The sequence below is a fragment of the Aphelocoma coerulescens genome, chromosome 1A (genome assembly GCF_041296385.1).
Source record: "Aphelocoma coerulescens isolate FSJ_1873_10779 chromosome 1A, UR_Acoe_1.0, whole genome shotgun sequence".
In the NCBI taxonomy this organism is placed as follows: Eukaryota; Metazoa; Chordata; class Aves; order Passeriformes; family Corvidae; genus Aphelocoma; species Aphelocoma coerulescens.
Window position 1 is genome coordinate 14,646,578 of NC_091014.1, and position 17,173 is coordinate 14,663,750.

Below are 17,173 nucleotides of genomic sequence, written 5' to 3' on the forward strand. Positions count from 1 at the left end.
GGGCCTGGCTCGTTGGCACTGACTCCAGCTTGCTGGTGCCCAAACACCAAGAGCCTCCATAGCAGGCATCAGCCAGGTACCCCCACAACCAACACGGTAACCAAATGTAGCAAGCGGAATGAAATCGTAGACCGAGAACTTCAGACAAGTTCAACATGCAGCAATTTTTCCTCGTCGAAAGCCTTCAGCACTTGAAGAATACAAGTGGGTGCGCTACTCTTTGAGCTTGAACAGCATCACCCAGTCAGCCAAGAGCAGGTTAAGGAAGCACCAGTGACCTGCTAATACATGGGAAGGTTTTGTATTTGCATCACCAACCCTGCACTTGCAAGTTTGATATTTCAAGGACAACTAAGAAAAATTTTCCCACAGAGAATCAAAACATGACAATTTGTCTGGTATCCTCACAAGTAAAAACTTGCCAGTAGCAGAAGGATTCATCCATGATTAATTTGCAATAGGCAAATACCTCAAGAACAAAGAGAAATGCTTAAAAAAAACTGTTTCTATTAGATCTCCAATGACTAAACAGAGACTTTTTCTACTTAAGATCAAGCACTTCCATATCTTCACATTCACAGCTTTAATTACCAATGCTGAAATTCCCTCCAGATTCTCCTGCAACTGATGAACAAAACAGTGTCAATTTTTTTCAAATACAAAAGTATCTCTTCTCACTCCCAAAATGTCCCCTTATCATTTGTCAGTTTCCACCCCACCACACACTTCATTGTGCAGTCCCTGCCTTTAAAAGTCCTTTGCAGGATGCATTCATTTCACCTCACATTTGTGGTAACACCTGTGTAAGCTACACATCTGATTCTAAAATGCACAGTTCCATTCACAGACTATTTATTTTATTAAGTAATAGTTACTGTTTCAAGATTTACCAATCTTCTCAGCAACTATTTAATCAATTTTAAGTGATTAATTTGCAACTTTCCCATTAATTACTTGAGGACTGATGAAAATGAAATGCTATGCAACCAGCAAAATCAAGCCATATATAAAGTAAAACTTGGGAGAAAACATGATTTCCACACACATATTATAAAACCTTAGGATTAATTACTCCAATTTTCACCACAGCTACTGGTTTTCTCAAGCCTGACTGCCTTCTAGTAAACTGTGTCATCGATATCAGCCCTATGGATATGTTTGGAAATGAAATATATTACTCTGTTATTAAAATTCATCTTGTGGAAAGATGAACATTCAAGATACTGATTATCTAAATTTATATTTTAAAGTCATCTAAGTATCACATGCCATAGCAAGCTATTTTCTAACAGTCTTTTTGTACTGGATTTTTAGTCAAGCTAAATGTTTGGTGCTTTTCCCTAGGCAACTTTCTCAATTTATTAGCTCCCAAGAGCAAACCAGTACATTAACCTTGGATTTTTTACTCTAACATAGAATATGGTGGAAGAGGCACTGTTGTAATATGACAATATAATAAAGTGCATCCCACTACTTTAAGCAGATGTTTACTTAAAAGATAGGGAAGGAAAAAATTACTTATTTTAGCAGAGTGTGTCAGATTGGTGGTCATTCTTGAGATCAGAACCAACTGCTATAATTAGCATTTCCTTCTACTTCCCCTCTTCCCCAAAACATGGCTACAGAAAGCCTTCCACCTTTTAAAGAGATTCTAATACACATTTGAGTATCATCAGCATTACTTGGCTTTTCTCCAAATTTCTTGGAATGGAAATGGAAACTGTGACCTCTGTAAAGTCATACAGGAGAAAGAATGTAAATAACCAGTGACACAACAACCATTGGTGTTTTAAGACACTGCTTGGACAAGTAAAATCTGCACATTTTCTCACAAAAGTTAATGTCACTTCAATGTCAGCAGAAGAAGATGGCAGCAACACTTTGCAGGTATGGCACAGTGGAGAGCTGGAAGAGTAATTCCCTCCAAAGGCACAGAAAATCCCTGTTTGAGCTGGGCAAGCATGGTTGCAAGAGGCTGTATTTGACAAAGGTGTGAATTCTCAGACAAATCTTGATGGTGAGGGCATAAATTTTAACTAAATATTAGTATATTCCTTCTCAAGAACTACCAAGTTGCCACTCACTTCTTCCTTCCTTACAATGTATGTGGTAGTGAATCACCCTTAGATGCTGGTAATATGTTTCAGAGAAGTAATGGGAATATATGACAAAAGAAGAACACCATCAGCTGTCAGAATCAACTGCTTATACCAGGGTGGTGGTGGATCCTCTATCAAACTGACTTTTGTGGTCACATCTGTTTTTAAAATTTCTTACTAACTTGTCTGCTCCTATTTTACGTGTATACAAGGAATGACACACAATGTACAAATCTGCTATTATACAGCCTATGCAATAAATTAATGTGCGAATAATCAAATATTAAATATTTGATTAATCAAATATTAAATAATAAATATTCACATACTAACATATCCAGGAGATAATCAGCTATCTGTGTAACAGTTTCTATGCTCATTTGCAGTTCATATGTAGACAGACTAGAGCTAGTTGAGGAGGTAAACTTGTATTCACACTGCTGTGGACATGGCTGTCCCTGTTCACATACACCAGTGATACAATCAGTGGACATGAATGAAACTAAAGAGGAATGAAAGTTTTTGCCCCTAGAAATGATAAAACACTGCAAGGCAACTAGAGAACCAGTAATCACTGATAAGATACTAACCTAAATTCTGCACACTTTTCAGCAATGCTATGAATGTGTGCTCCCGCTTAAAAGATAATTTTTCCGATTCATTTAAATACTTCTAAATGGATGCTTACATTCCCCATAAATAACAGCACATATTCTGTTTTGTTTCTAAATACCAGGTGCTGTCAAATCCAAGAGCACAAGAGCACAATCAAAGTTACAATCCTCTTTACCACATTAATCCTTCTGCAACCTCTCAGCTGTCTCAGCACAGCCACTGCAGGCAAGTGACAAGCAACATCTGACTTATGCTGACAACAGTTAATGTATTAATGGCATTAATCTCAGAGGAAAGTTTAACACTCTCACTGAATTACTTCACTTTCTATAGAATCAATTTCAGATCAATATCTGTTATTTTTTCTATTTAATAGCAAGAGTCTAAAAGCCCAGCGCTACATTCTAATGTGCATTGCAAACTCTGCATCAGTGGCATTGCAAATGATCCTTAACTATTCCAGGAGATTCTCCATGTCCTATGGAAACATGGATATAGTCCAACTTTCTCAGCCAAATCTGAATTGTTTGTAGATGTGAAGTCCTTATGTTGTTGGAGACCTAACAGTCCCTAAAACTCCAGAGCTTCTCTCCTATGCCCTGGTACTCCATTTTTAATCCTCCTTCTTGCATCCTGCACAATACAACCCCCTACCTTTCCCCAAATCTCTCCTGCAGCTGCCAAAGTCCTCCAGGTCTGCCTTTAAATCTGTAATTCCACTGGATCCTCTCTGATGGGTCACCAGGGAGTACTAGCAGCTGTTTTGCAGGAAACGCCACATCTCCTTCTAATCATAAGCAAAAAAAGCAAAGCAAGAGAGGGGCAACATGAGCTCCAGAGCCACAAGCACAGTGTGTGGGAAAATGAGGCAAAACCACATTCTGAGTAGAAAGTCTCTTTTCAGATTTTTGCCTCGACTCTTTCACACAAGATCGATCACTCACTTAGCTCACAGCAAACCTTACAATGACACTACAGCAAGTATGTTGCCAGTAAAATATGTCAAACATAGTAGTTTCCTACCAAAAAAGATCTTTATGTGATCCTGAAACTGCAGATATCTAATTTGGACTAGAAACAAAACCCCATTTCTTAGTATATCCCACCCACATCCACATTCTCACCCAACATGTGCTACTCAAAATTGATCAAGTGAATGGTTTTTGCCCAGTTAGTGTCTTCTCCATCAATATGACAGACAATCGTGAAGGAAAAAAGTAATTATATAGTTTGAGCATAGAGAAAGAGATGCTTTTCGTCTTTCAGTGCTTTTTTTTTTTTTCAGATAGTTGAAACAAAACAAGAAAAAAAACTCTTAATGTTGTCTGAAGACAGACACTAAAACTTTGTCAGCACGAGTCATTTTGAAACATTACTCTAGCATGATCTGACTTCCTGCGTACAAGAGGCCTAAAGCAAAAGCCAATTTTAGGTTGACCCATGAATAACTCAGAGACCCTGTGTTATGGATTATAGCTTGGTATTATACTTGGTAAAAAGAAACAAAATATAATTGCTAAAACTCAGAAAGGTAAGAAAGTTATTTGCTGCTAGTAAACATTTATAGAATAATAAAACTCCTTTTTAAGCTTGCATTCATCACAACACTTGAGTTCACAGCCCTTTTACTTAAAATAGCATAAAGTAACTGATCCAACTGCCCTTAACACAATATGAATACTGTTACTCCCCATTTACAATATTTAAGCAGATGGTAATGAAATTTAGTATCTCATAGTCTTGTTGATGAATATGTTACTCATGGTAACTCATACACCATCTATGCATAAATTACAGTTTTTCTATTTACATTATATCCTGAGGTGCTTTGTTGCACAGCCCTTCACTGTGCAAAGTTGAGCAATGTATACTAACAATTTCAATAAACAGTAAATGAAACCTACCACCTTGTACTGATCCCAGTTCAAAGTTTGCAAATGTACTTGGCATTAATCCTAATAAAACCAAAAACAGAAAAAAACCCCACACATGCCCGAAAAGCAACAGCCAGCAACTAGAAAATGAACAACCTAGACTCTTGCAGAAATGTGTCATCTTGCAGGAACTGGCAGCTGGTTCATAACAAGAATTCATAAACACCTTGTAAGCACTTTCATTTTGCAGCCACGGTCTGAAAAAACACTAGCAAAACCCAGTACGTGAGGTTAAACAAAAATAAAATTGGATTTGAAGTTAGCAAACTACAGCATAATGTTGCTAGATTGAAAGATAACATTACCAGCTTTTTTGACAAAACACTATTCCAAGTCCAGCTGAAAAAGTTTGGAAATAATATCCGCAAACTGTTCCACCCTTCTTGCACTGCGCACTGGAAAGGAAACAGCACAGTCGGTTTCATTTTGATACTTCTTGTAAACTGACAAAGGAAATAAACTGCCAGCTCCAACCCCCGGACTGATCCGCTGCACAAAACACTGCTCAACAATCACAAGCTTCATTCCAGGTCAAATGACATAATTGGGAAATTATCAAGTGCTAAAATAACCACCGTTCTGCTGGTGTTTATTTACAATAAACACAAGCTTCGCTTTCTGACAGAAACCCACTAAAACGATTCTCCATTTCACAAAGTCTACAAGTGAGTAGGATCAGCAAAATTATGCAAAACATCCTGCTAGAAGAAGAAATGTAAACTGAGCCACTTACAGAGAGGAGCAGGCTGCCAACTTAATCTGATTCTACGACGACTGTAAACATGTACTTTTGGAACGTGAAGCGATTCACATTGCCACAGATGCCGTCAGAGAAACACAGCAACGTGATTAGGTATTCTGCACACGGGGAAAAATCCGGCAGATGACCTGCCGCAGCAAATACCAGATCAGTGCTCGCACACACCAACTGTTTTGACTACAGGCACTTGTTAAGCACCAAGTTTCGGTCCTACCAGTTGGACACCAGAACTGAACCTGTGCCAAGAACAACACGAGCTGAAAACGGCTGCAGGGGATTTTTTTTTTCTCTCTCCTTTTTTTTTTATAATTGTTGATACAACTCAAGTAACTGCAGAAATGAACCAAAGTGCAAAATTAAAAGCAGCAAAACCCATAAGTGTATATTTAGAGGAAGGCACTGAATTTTTACTTCCTTGATCCAGGAAAGAAGAAGAGTGGTTTTTTATAACACAGTAGGATGAACCTGATGTTTTCCTGGAAGTTTTTGTATTTCAGGGGATAACCTGGCATTTGTCAGGGTAATTATAAAAGACATGAGAAATAATCCCTAGAATATCACTATTTTACACTAATGTGGCCAAGTATCTTAAAAATGGCAAAATTCCATAAAGAGCCACACACAAGCATTTCCCAAAACACGTTCATTCCTCTTGAGTAAAAAGCATGAAAAGAAAGAAGGGTCAAATGGAATTCCACCATGTCAAAAAAATGCTTCAAATAGTGCCAATAATTTTCCTAAATGTAAACTGAAGCTTCTGGGTACTTGCCTGCTTCTTTTACAAGGATTTTGAGATATAAGTATGAAGCTCCAAGGTATCACTGAAGTATCAGAGAGACAGGAAAACAACAGAAGTGTGAATACCCTGCCCTGGTGACAATGTCAGTCTTCACATAATTGAGCAGGAAGACCTGGGTTTAACTGTAGTGCCAAGGCCTATTTCTGCAGCTATAAAAGGGGATATTAATGATTTAGGGTATTATACTTGATAAAAAAAGGAACTGAAGACTTAAGTAGGAATTCATCACTCCTGTAATGACACAATTCCACACGTGTAACCAGCACTTGCCACCTGACACACTGCTACTGCAGAAAAAATTACAATTTTCAACTCTAAGTCATACATATTTTTCAGCTCAGCAGGGCCAAAAATCCCCAGGCAAAAAAGAAATAACAGAGCTAGCGAATCCTGGCTACACACTTTTTTGAGTGACAGCCTACCAAAGAAAAGCAAGGGAAGCTTATGCACAGAAATTTCATGTTCTGCTGGAGGCAATGCCCAGGTAAGTCCAACATGAAATGAGAGTTTGAGCTAAACAGCACCTCAAACCTTATGTCCAGAGCTTACACCACAAGGACAGCCCTCACCATCCTTTTGCACCAGCATCTTACTGCCCCTGACCAGCATTCCCACCATTTTTGTACTCAGAGGATGGAAATGTATTATCAGCCCTAAACTTAGGTCAGACACATCAGGTGAAATTCTAAAATATTTCTAGCAATCAAGCCACGGTACTCTCAAAGGTAAATACTGCCAACAAATCAGAATTTTGTGGGTGATTTTGTATGTGGAGAGAAATCTTTTATTTGGCTAAATGTACAAATTTACAAACAACTCACCTATTCATTTATTCAAATACATGACTTAAATAATTACACTAGAGATTGTTGCAAGAAAGAGGAAAACTTAGTATTGTCATCCTCATGCTTTATACCATGTAACAGACAAGTTTCCCCAAGCAGATCTTTCACATTCAAGACCATCTAATGACACATATTTTTATTTATTTACTTATACTTATCAGGTAAAATATTTCACTGTATCTCTATTTCCATCTTTAATTATATTTACATAATAATAACAACAAAAAATGTAATTTATGTACATCACTGTTTTAAGAACTGTTTCCCCTCATCTATCATAAACCAGAAAAGTGATACTTCTTTAATGCTTTACTTAACCCAAAAATATATAATGGCATTTCTTTTTACAGATAAGAAAAGATAAGCCATCCAAGTGTGAGATGGGACTACTGAGCTGGTTCGGAAAAAACAATGCTGTACTATGACTTCAAGAAAACAGGCTATCCTTTTTAGGTGACATCTTCTTAATCCAGCTTTGTGCAAAACAAGACATCAGATTTTATTCAATATCAAGATCACATATCACTATTTCATTTTATCATTCCCTACAAATAACTTAAAGAGAAACAGTATGGCCCAGAATAATAGCTTTGCAGGACTTGCATATAATCTGTTGTTTAAACCTGGCTTTTTCTGTTACTTGGGATCTAAAACCAGCACCCAGTGAATCAATGTATTTCTTAACAAGCTGTTTTCTAAGCACAGAAATAATGGAATTTTTTTTTCTAAAAATATGCAGGTTTGAATGCTAAATTGCTCCATTTCTGTTATCCCGAGCTTCTTTGTCTCCCAGCACGCTCATTGTTTCATCCTGTATCCACAGTTCTTTGTCCCTCTCCCCAAAGAGACAGGATAAGCTCTGTTTGGTCTGCAGGTAGACATGTGCCAGCTGTCAGTAGTAGCTGCAAATGTGCTACTGCCACATGGAATACTCTTCTCTGGGCCACATTATTAAAGCGTCTCCTCACAGTTGCTGATTTTCACAAGACTGCTGAAACTTCAGATTTTTGAACCAAATTAGCAAAGAGCTAAAAATTCTCAGACAAAATAGATAATAATCACATAAGGTTTATTGCTATTATTATTTTTATTACTAGTAGCATTACTACAATAATTATAATATTTTAGGAAATCCAAGCTAAAATCTATGTATGATTTTTTTTACTTGCTTTTCTCTGTTTGCCACTCCTCATGGGTGTTCCCAGGCATCAAATTTATTCCCTTGGAACATTCTGACAACTTTTCAAAATCCAGGTAACCATACAGATCTGCCCAACTAAGGACACTATTTTGTTTTGGAAATTGAATAAGCTTACATTTAAGTTTCAATTGGCTTTACAAAAGCAGCAAAACTGTCAGTTCAGAGTATTTCCTCATTCCAGACATTCTAGATAAATCAGTTCACCCATTTTTCAGGCATGTTATTTGCCAAAGGTAAGAAAATCTATTATTTAGAATGCTGCATGAATAACCACAAGTGATAACCCCTTAAAATGCAGCCGCTAAAGTGAATGTGCAAAATAAATCCTGAAGAGGTCACTTGTTCATGTTTCCCTCATTACATACAATAGCTCCTACAAACAAGAAACCGAACTCTTAACCTTCTACAGAAAAAAACTCAAGAGATAACACTGAAAACCATACCCAAATACAAAAGTGGGTTTGTAGGGCATTTTTAATCTGTTCCTCTCCCTTTAAAAAACTCTTCAGTTCTATATTTGCATACAGCTTTTCAGTTCTAAAGTTGGTTTTCACTTTAACTTGCATCATTTATGACTTCTAACTGTGCAAACTAAAGACACTCAGACATAACTGCACACGAATGAAATAAATGCAAATCAACCTCTGAGAGTACAAGGGCCAACTGCTTCATATTCTGTCTCTGCATGCACCTCTTGACCATTCATCACTGCAATGAACTTCCCATACTACAAATTATTTCTTTTGGGTAAACTATTTCTCCATTCATAATTTAACAAATTTCCCATCATTGCTTGGAATGAGAGTTTTTTATGTCTACAATATTAAATGTCTACTATACCAATATAAATATAAATATAAATATAAATATAAATATAAATATAAATATAAATATAAATATAAATATAAATATAAATATAAATATAAATATAAATATAAATATTTTTTTCTCAGATAGGCACTTGTGCAGTTTTTTCAAGTTCAGACTTCCCAAGTTTGTTGAAGCATGGTCAGCGTTTCAGATGCTGTGTGAAGAAAGGTGCTTTCCAAGGCCACACAGCCATTAGAATGCAGATCTTACATTAAAGCATTCCAAGTTCATTCACCCACTGATGCTGTCTCTGTTATAGATTAATGTGGCAGGAATGGCACAGGTGAAAGAGACAGGTGATTTCCAGTCCAACTACCTACCAAAGTGCATGAACTGCTGTGACAGCACAGCTGTGCAATTCTCTTTTCCCTTCTCCCACTTCCAGTGCCTTGAACAACCTGTCATCCAGTGCGGGTGCTTCCAACTTTCCATGCATCTTCTCAGAAGCATACACATACCATATTTTAGAAAAACTTTTGGAAAAAAAAAGAAAAGTGTAGGTGCTGACCAGCTGAAGATACAGGATATTTTTCCTATGAGGCATTCTAATTACTCTCTATAATTACTTCTACAAGCTCATTGGGGAAAAAAATCTCATTAAAATAAGGCATAGCTCAGGACAATTCTTGTGAGTTTTAACATGGACAGTAAGCAAACAAACCAAGATGATTAAAAGTCCAACTTAAAGCAAGTCCATACAAATGAATCAGTTTTACCTGAAGACATTTAACTATTATAAATGCAACAGGATGTCTCTGAGAAGAAGCATGCAGTAAGTATCTTTCCAAGGTATCAAATGTTTCATGTGTATCAGTAATTTTTAGTTTAAACCACAAGAGTCAATTGGAGCATAGGTAAAACATTAGGATGATTATTTCCTACCAGGATTTAGCTGGCTTTTCATAGTCCTAGAACCTGCTTTCATCCATGCTTGGTGTAACATTTCACTTCAGGTGGGAAGAATGAATAGGACATATGTTTGTCAGCCCTTGGTCAGCCAAAAATGACTACAAAGAGTAAGCTTGGAAGCTAACAGGAAGAAGAGAACAATTTTAAGACAAGGATTTCAAAGTGGGTTATTTATAGAGTCAACACTCAATTATCCACGGTCAGATTATCTGTACCAGAGATGCAGAAACAAATCAGCTCCAGCTGGGCTCATTAGCAGAGGTGCAGCTCGGTGCAAATGTTCCTACACTTCCAGGGACATTGTGGGTTCAAAAATTATGCAGCATCTTTTTTTCAGCGTAAGGCTGAAGCCCGTTTTTCAATCTAAATTAGTCACTTCAGTTGTTTCTGTATAGCATTTCCAAAGGAAAGAGCACTGGGGAAAATGGCAAAGACTTCAGATGAAGCCACCACTTGGCAGTGTTACCCCCACGCTCTGGGTCCCAAGAAATTTTATTAACTCAGGCACAGCGTCAAGCCTGAGCTGGCTGTGTGCATTCCTGCATTCTGTGTCAGGGCTGCAGCCTCCGCCAGGGAGCTGGGTGCAGACAAGCACCAGATACTTGTGACAAGGCAGGAGCCAGGCACCAGCCAGCATGGCAAACAGCAGGCACCTCAAATACAGCTGGGGTGGCCTCCATGCAGAGGGACTGAGCTGTGAGATCACTTGAGATTACAACTTAAAGTTAAGTAATTTAAACCAGGTATTCTAAATAAGAGAAAAATTAAAACAAGTACTTTTCTAATGTCAAGAAAAACACGGCCACAGCGATATTAACCCAGCTTGAAGCTGTTTTCCTGGCCACAATGCCAAAAGTGAAATTGACAGTGAAATACAAAGGTAGATTAAAAAAAAAAGGAAGGAAATGGAAAAAATCCAACATTACATTTCTTACCTACCAATTGCTTCCTCTGAATGAGACTATCTGTGTTCTTGCTCAAGGACTGAAACCCTTCTCCATCTGTCAGGAGACAGCAAACTCCAGAAGAGACTATGATCTTCTGGAAGTTGTCCCTTCTCATCAAATTCATGTTCTATAGTTGAAAGAAATCCTACTGTTTAGAGATAATAAGAGATACTTCTAAATTGGAGGAATTTGAGATTTAATTTATTTTTTTCCAGCAATGGGAGTCACTTGACCAAAGAGGCAGGGAAAGGACAACAAGGAGGATACTGGCATGATGAATCTCAGCTATAATCAACTGACCCCAGCTTGATTACAGAGGAGGAACTAAACTCTGTATTTGGCAAATGGATCACAGAACAAGTCTTTTCTAAAGCTTTTTGCTGAGTCTGCCAATTGTTAGCTAGACAGTACAGCAGATTTAACCAGCAATGGCTAACAAGTGAACCAAAACTAACCATGCCTGAGCTATCATCCCTGGGATTTGTCTACTGTATCTAAATACTGAGAGAAACAGGTTTATTTACACTGAACAGCTCAAGTAGTTTCAAATGATAGCTAGAAATGGAGGGTCACAGAGTGCAGGATGAGATAGAGGAAGAGGCCAGAAGATCATTGTAACACTTGAGGAAATCTGCAGGTCCTAAATCGATGACCTCATTACTCCCCTCCTTTCCTGCTCCCTAGTCCTAAAATGCCTTGACTTCCCAAGTCGCTTAAGGTCTGAAAAAAAAGTAATTCAAGGAAAAAAACCGCTTCAAAAGCAAATTCACTATGATAGATATTACTTAGTAGAGAACTCTGGAAGTTTTAGTTGCTCTTATTTCTCCTTACATTTCAGATTCCTAAATGCCTACTGCCTAAAAGGTGATAGTAGTGGCAGTTACAAAAGGTCTGCTGTCAGTCTTTGCTGTTTTACCTAAGGACATGAAGTCTATTCTCAGTATTAGGGACTAACATATTTTGGAAGGTGTAACATTCAGCAAATAAAACCAGAGAACAGATCTGCTGTACAATATTTGCAAGTTTCATGTATGTTATTTATCTTAGAATACACACTAATGAGGACAGCAGCACAAGCACTAGAAGGGGAAAGACTCAATTACTGTAAACAACTGGGAACAAAAGACTGTTAAACATTCAACAATCACATCAACAGGTTTAAAAGTCTTTACCACTTGTTTACTGTAACAAGATTAGGTCAACACTCCCCTCTGCCTCTTAGCCCCACCAAAACAGGGGCTAGAGGGGAGACCATAAAAATAAAACGACTGCACTAACTCTTTCACTCACTGAAGAAACTCCCTGCCCTGCTCAAAGTATCGGAAAGATACCGAAGTATCAGGGGCTACTGCTGCAGTAAATTTCAGCCTGTAACTTCCAGCTAATTGGCTGCACATCTGTCAAGCACATACATGCAAACCACACTTACATAAACTTTCTGCTCCCTTACTGCTCCTCCCACGCCAAGATATCAATTCTAGCCAAGAACTTGATTAGCAACAGACTATGAAACACTTTCAGAGAACATCAGAGGTGGCACTTAAAAAAGGACAGTGAACTTTTATGGCCTGAAGGCCCCAGAACAAAGTGTGGCAGCTGGCACAGGGCATTGCATGTTATAGCTGCAGTCGTACCATGAATCAAAAAGAGATGCAATTTCTTTTTCTGCTCTTCTTCCCTTTAAAAACATTCCTGGCACACCTTTGGCTTCAACCTGGTATTAACCCATGGCTGAATTACAGTGTATGGATGGAGACCGGGTACATTGTATAACATAACCTTGAGTCTTTCAGCAATTGCTTCCTAGAATAGGCTGCTCTCACCTTGCAAGTACAGTGGGTATTGTTGTCTCCAGATGTAGCCTCATAGGTTCACTATACTGAAATAGGCCTGCTGAGCCCTCTTTCACAAGGAATCTTGATTCATCCTGTATCAGGGACCTCTCTCTTGTTAGCAATTTTATGCCAATTTATGAGTTACAATTATTACATGCTCCCCCACCCCTTCCTGGCTAACTGTAAAATTACTAAACACCAGAGCTACATGGACTACTTTTGTATTATTTTGTATGGCTTCTGTCTTCCTCTTTGTAATTACCTGTCAAAATCTGGTACACAGTGAGTTTTAAACAAATCATTCTGTGCTGGTTTTCTATTTTAATTAAATATAAAGCAACACTAGATAGATACCTCGGGACATTCCTCGCTTTACAGAAATCAGAGCTCTTTTAACAGCCAAGTATTTCACAGACTTAGACACCTCTATCAGATAACATTGGTTTCAAGTAAACAAGTAGGTTTTTTTTTTCCCTCTGAAAACTCTAAGGAAGTTTTCTAGTGTCACTTAGATTTATAACCATTTAGAAAAATGTAACAGAGATACAGAACTTTACATTTTTCTCCTTTTAAGTTCATTAGGACAAATAGAGGGAGGCTGTAATCCATGCACACAGCAAGTAATCCAGCTGTAATTCATACTACAGCACAGCAGAGGTAAAGCGGTAATGCCGACATTAAACCTGATACTATTTAGCCCTTAAAGCTTGCAGGTAATCCCTCTCTTTCCAAGAACTCTACACTGAGAGAAATCAGATATATTTAAAGAATAATTCAGTATCATGAAAGCAGTCACTTCCTTTTAAATTAAGCCTAGACATCTAGAGCCATATTGAGGCTTCCAAAAGCAAACACTCAGCAACTGCCTTGTTCATGATTTTAAAAGCTCTATGGAATACATATAAAAGAGAGCATAAAAAAGTTGACAGCTGCCAATTCAAGAGTCAGCAGTTTCCCACTATAGTAGCACGTTTTGTTTAAACTACTTTGGTACCACTGTCATGTTACTAATCAAATTTCTAAAAAAACCCCGTGAATTACATATTTCTAAAACACTACCTATTACCAATGTAATCAGACATAGTTTGCATTATTTTTTAAAGCACATTGTCACATGTGAAATATACCCAAAAAAAGGCAAAACAAAACCCAGAACATAAAAACACATCACATACTTAAGGGAGAAATCAAGGTGACTTCTTGAAAATATGGGTCTTGCTAAGTTTCTAGTTACCTGCATCCATTTTTCTTTAACCTGTCTGAAACTGCTGCAAACAGAGCTTAGTGTCTGCTCTCAAGCTAAAAATCTTTGCAATAATTGGTGTTAGATTTGTGCAGATAAAAATAAAAATCACAGACTGTATTAGATGCCAAGACTGTAAGCAACACGAACTATCATATCTGCACAACAGCATGCTGATATAGTTGGGAAAAAAAAGTAAAAATAATCACAGTACAGATAACCAAGGGTCAAAGTTCTGGTTATGTATGAAGTTTCAGTATTGGCACTTCCTGTTCTGAGTCTAAAATACTCATAATTAAATCTATTTTGTCCTTCTTTGCTAAAGTAATGAGCTGCTACTCTCTCCCCACCTTCATAGATCTGTACCTGATTTTCTCACTTACATTACTGTGAACCATTAGGCCAGTTTTAAAAGGTCTTCGGTCCACAAGAGGCATTGCCACAATCAGTCACGCAGGCCAGGGCTGTGCTCAGGCTTCCTGCACAAGGCGCAGCCCAGGAGCACCCTCCCGGAGCGGGGCGGGAGTTGGACGGCATCCTTGCACCCTGGAACGCCTTCGCTACTTCGGGCACCGTAGGTGTTGCCGACAGCCCTTAAACACGTGTCACCTCCCTCCGCACCGCGCAGGTATGTGAGGCTGGGGATGTTTTTCTCCAGCAACAGCTGTGTCCTACAACCTCCTGCGGCTCCTGCACCAGGTTTCTCACGCCGCTCGATCACAGTAGCAACAAAGCAAGGCAGGATCTGTAGCCATCCTGACTCACATTCAGCCTCCCGCTGCAAAACCCACCAGCAGCACCTTCCCCTGGCGCGCTGACAGCTTCGCCGGCGGGGCTCCGGGCCGTCCTTCGGCGGGGGCCGCCGGGCCGCAGGCGCCGTCAGCGGCCGGGAGGCTGCCGGGAGCGGCGGGCCGGGAGGAGGAGAGCGGCGGGCCGGGAGGAAGCGAGCAGAAGGCCGGGAGGGGGAGAGCAGCGGGCCCGGAGCTCCCCCTCCCGGACCCGCCACCCGTCTTTCGGCTCCGTACCGTCCCTAAGCACGCGCCGAGCAGGAAAAGCCCCAACAGCGAAAAGCTCAGGATCGGCAGAGTTAAATGCAAAACTCGTTTCACTTATCACACGGTTTTTCTCCTGAAAACTTGTCAAACTTCTAATTTACTTTTGGAAGGCTTAGGGAGAACCAGTCCCTCGACCAATACTGCCACAGCTTCAGCCGCTGCCGGCAAGGATACACACGCTGTCCACGTGAGCTCCAAACTCAGGTTCCGAACGCCACACAGTAATGTATGGTAACTGGTAACAAAAAATTAAGCTTCTGAGGATCTGATTATCTTTGATTTTTACACAGTGGAGTACAAGCGGACCTAGGATTAAGATCCTGTTACAGTCAGCTGCTGGATAAACACAAGGTCTTTATCACCTATTTTTCTTCTTACAAGTACTTCATACTCACAAGTATGCAGATATCACAGCTATGGTGTCACCACCCAAAATAAGAGGTTCAGTCAACAAGCTGAGCTTTGCTGTGGCACAGCTCTACGTGTTAAAGCATCTCTGTGCCAAACCCTCAGCCAGCTGACTGCTGCTGGAAATGGTGGGTTCCATGTTAACCAGAAATACTTCCATTGGCATAACTCTCAAGATTTGCAATGACAGTATGTTTAATGTTTACCTGATACCATTACAAGTAATTCATTTCAATTATATTTAAAAGGGCAGCCACTCAGCTCTTCTCACATACATGCAACTCCTCTTGCAGCCAAGTAGTTGTTGGATTGTCCACTGAACCCAGCCAAACCCAGCAACTTGCAGCACACCAGCATGGGACCTCAGTTTAAATGCAAATTTATTCTCACAGCTGTGTCCAACACAAAACACACCAACAAATGCAAGCTCACACTGCAAGATATTTTACAATGTTTTAGGATTAAATTCCATATATTTGAACACATACATGGAGTGGTGTTCCTCAGGAAATTAAGCTGGAAGATGTCCTCTGGAATGCTGCATTCCCTGGCTGCACACCCTCCTGACTATGCAGGGATCCCAGTGGGGCAGCAACAGGGATGGCCCCAATTTATTAAAGTTTCTATCTTAATCACAGAATCTTCTGCCTGAGGCCTTGGAAGAAGACAGGGAGTGTGAAAACAGAACCAGAATTCTCAAAGATTAGTTACAGTAAGTAAGCTCTTCAGAGGGCAGTATGGGTCCTTCTGGCAGTGATTTCAATTGGACAGAAGAGAGAACTGGATTCAAGACATCCTGACCCACTGGACCCAAAAACAGAGCCCAGAAATTTAGTCAACAGATCTTTGAAGGTGCATAACCAGTTGGTTTGTGGCTTTGTTTGTTTGTTTGCTTTGTTTTAAATTTAACTTGAACATAGGAGGTGAAGTGAAAAATAAAACACTGTATGTTTGAGACATAAGTCTACCTAAATAAAATAGCCCTGAATGCTTCTGGGATTCCTGTGTAGGAAATAATTCACTGCAAGTATACATGCCTCACAGAAGAGGCAACCACTGAAGCCAAGGAATAATGAGACACAATAAAATATGGAAGTATAAATAAGCAGAAGAGAAACAATAGTAGGTATAAAAATAATTGGCAAGTAATATCAACATGCAAATAAATAAGACAAATAGGTTAAAAGTTTACAGCTGACTGGAAAAAAACCCCCAGCAAAAATGTATGCTTGTAAAAAGCTCCAGCTAAGCTGAGAAATAGAAGGCTGAAAGAAACTACTGGTTGTGTTGTGTAACTCCATCACTTTATGGCAAGGACATTACACACTAATACCTATTTGTACATCTCAGATTCATGCCTGTGGAGCAGCTGTCAAAGCATGTTGTAACACATAATCCTGGGGATCCACGGGGCTGCAAGGCTGCTGCAAAGTGAATGGTGATTGCTGCCTCACGTAGCATGTGATAAAGGTCATATCACAGGCCTTGAATGGCCATAAAGCATTGAGTGATCGTGAATATTTAAAATATACCACGGTAATGTTAAGGAAAGGTTAACTTCTACAAAGAAACAAAACAACACATCAGTATTTGAGGGGGGGTGGGGAATATGCATAGTAACCATGCAAACAATCTAGCAGAAGTAAATTGAAA

The 17,173-nt window shown here is 39.2% G+C and overlaps 1 protein-coding gene across 7 annotated transcripts in view; it reads right to left on the reverse strand.

Annotated features, from left to right (window-relative positions):
• Window positions 1–17,173, reverse strand: part of ATXN7L1 (ataxin 7 like 1) — a 114,039-nt gene that overhangs the window by 33,711 nt on the left and 63,155 nt on the right. Inside the window, exon 1 of one of the 7 annotated variants that reach the window (XM_068994671.1) lies at window positions 14,441–14,939. The exons of 3 other annotated variants lie outside the window; for them this stretch is intronic. The gene's annotated coding sequence lies outside the window, so the exon portion shown is untranslated. Of the gene's footprint in view, window positions 1–4,953; window positions 5,054–5,381; window positions 5,506–10,005; window positions 10,025–14,440; window positions 14,940–17,173 lie in introns of those variants that run through there. 3 more of the 7 variants (XM_068994661.1, XM_068994680.1, XM_068994689.1) reach the window with 3 other exon arrangements.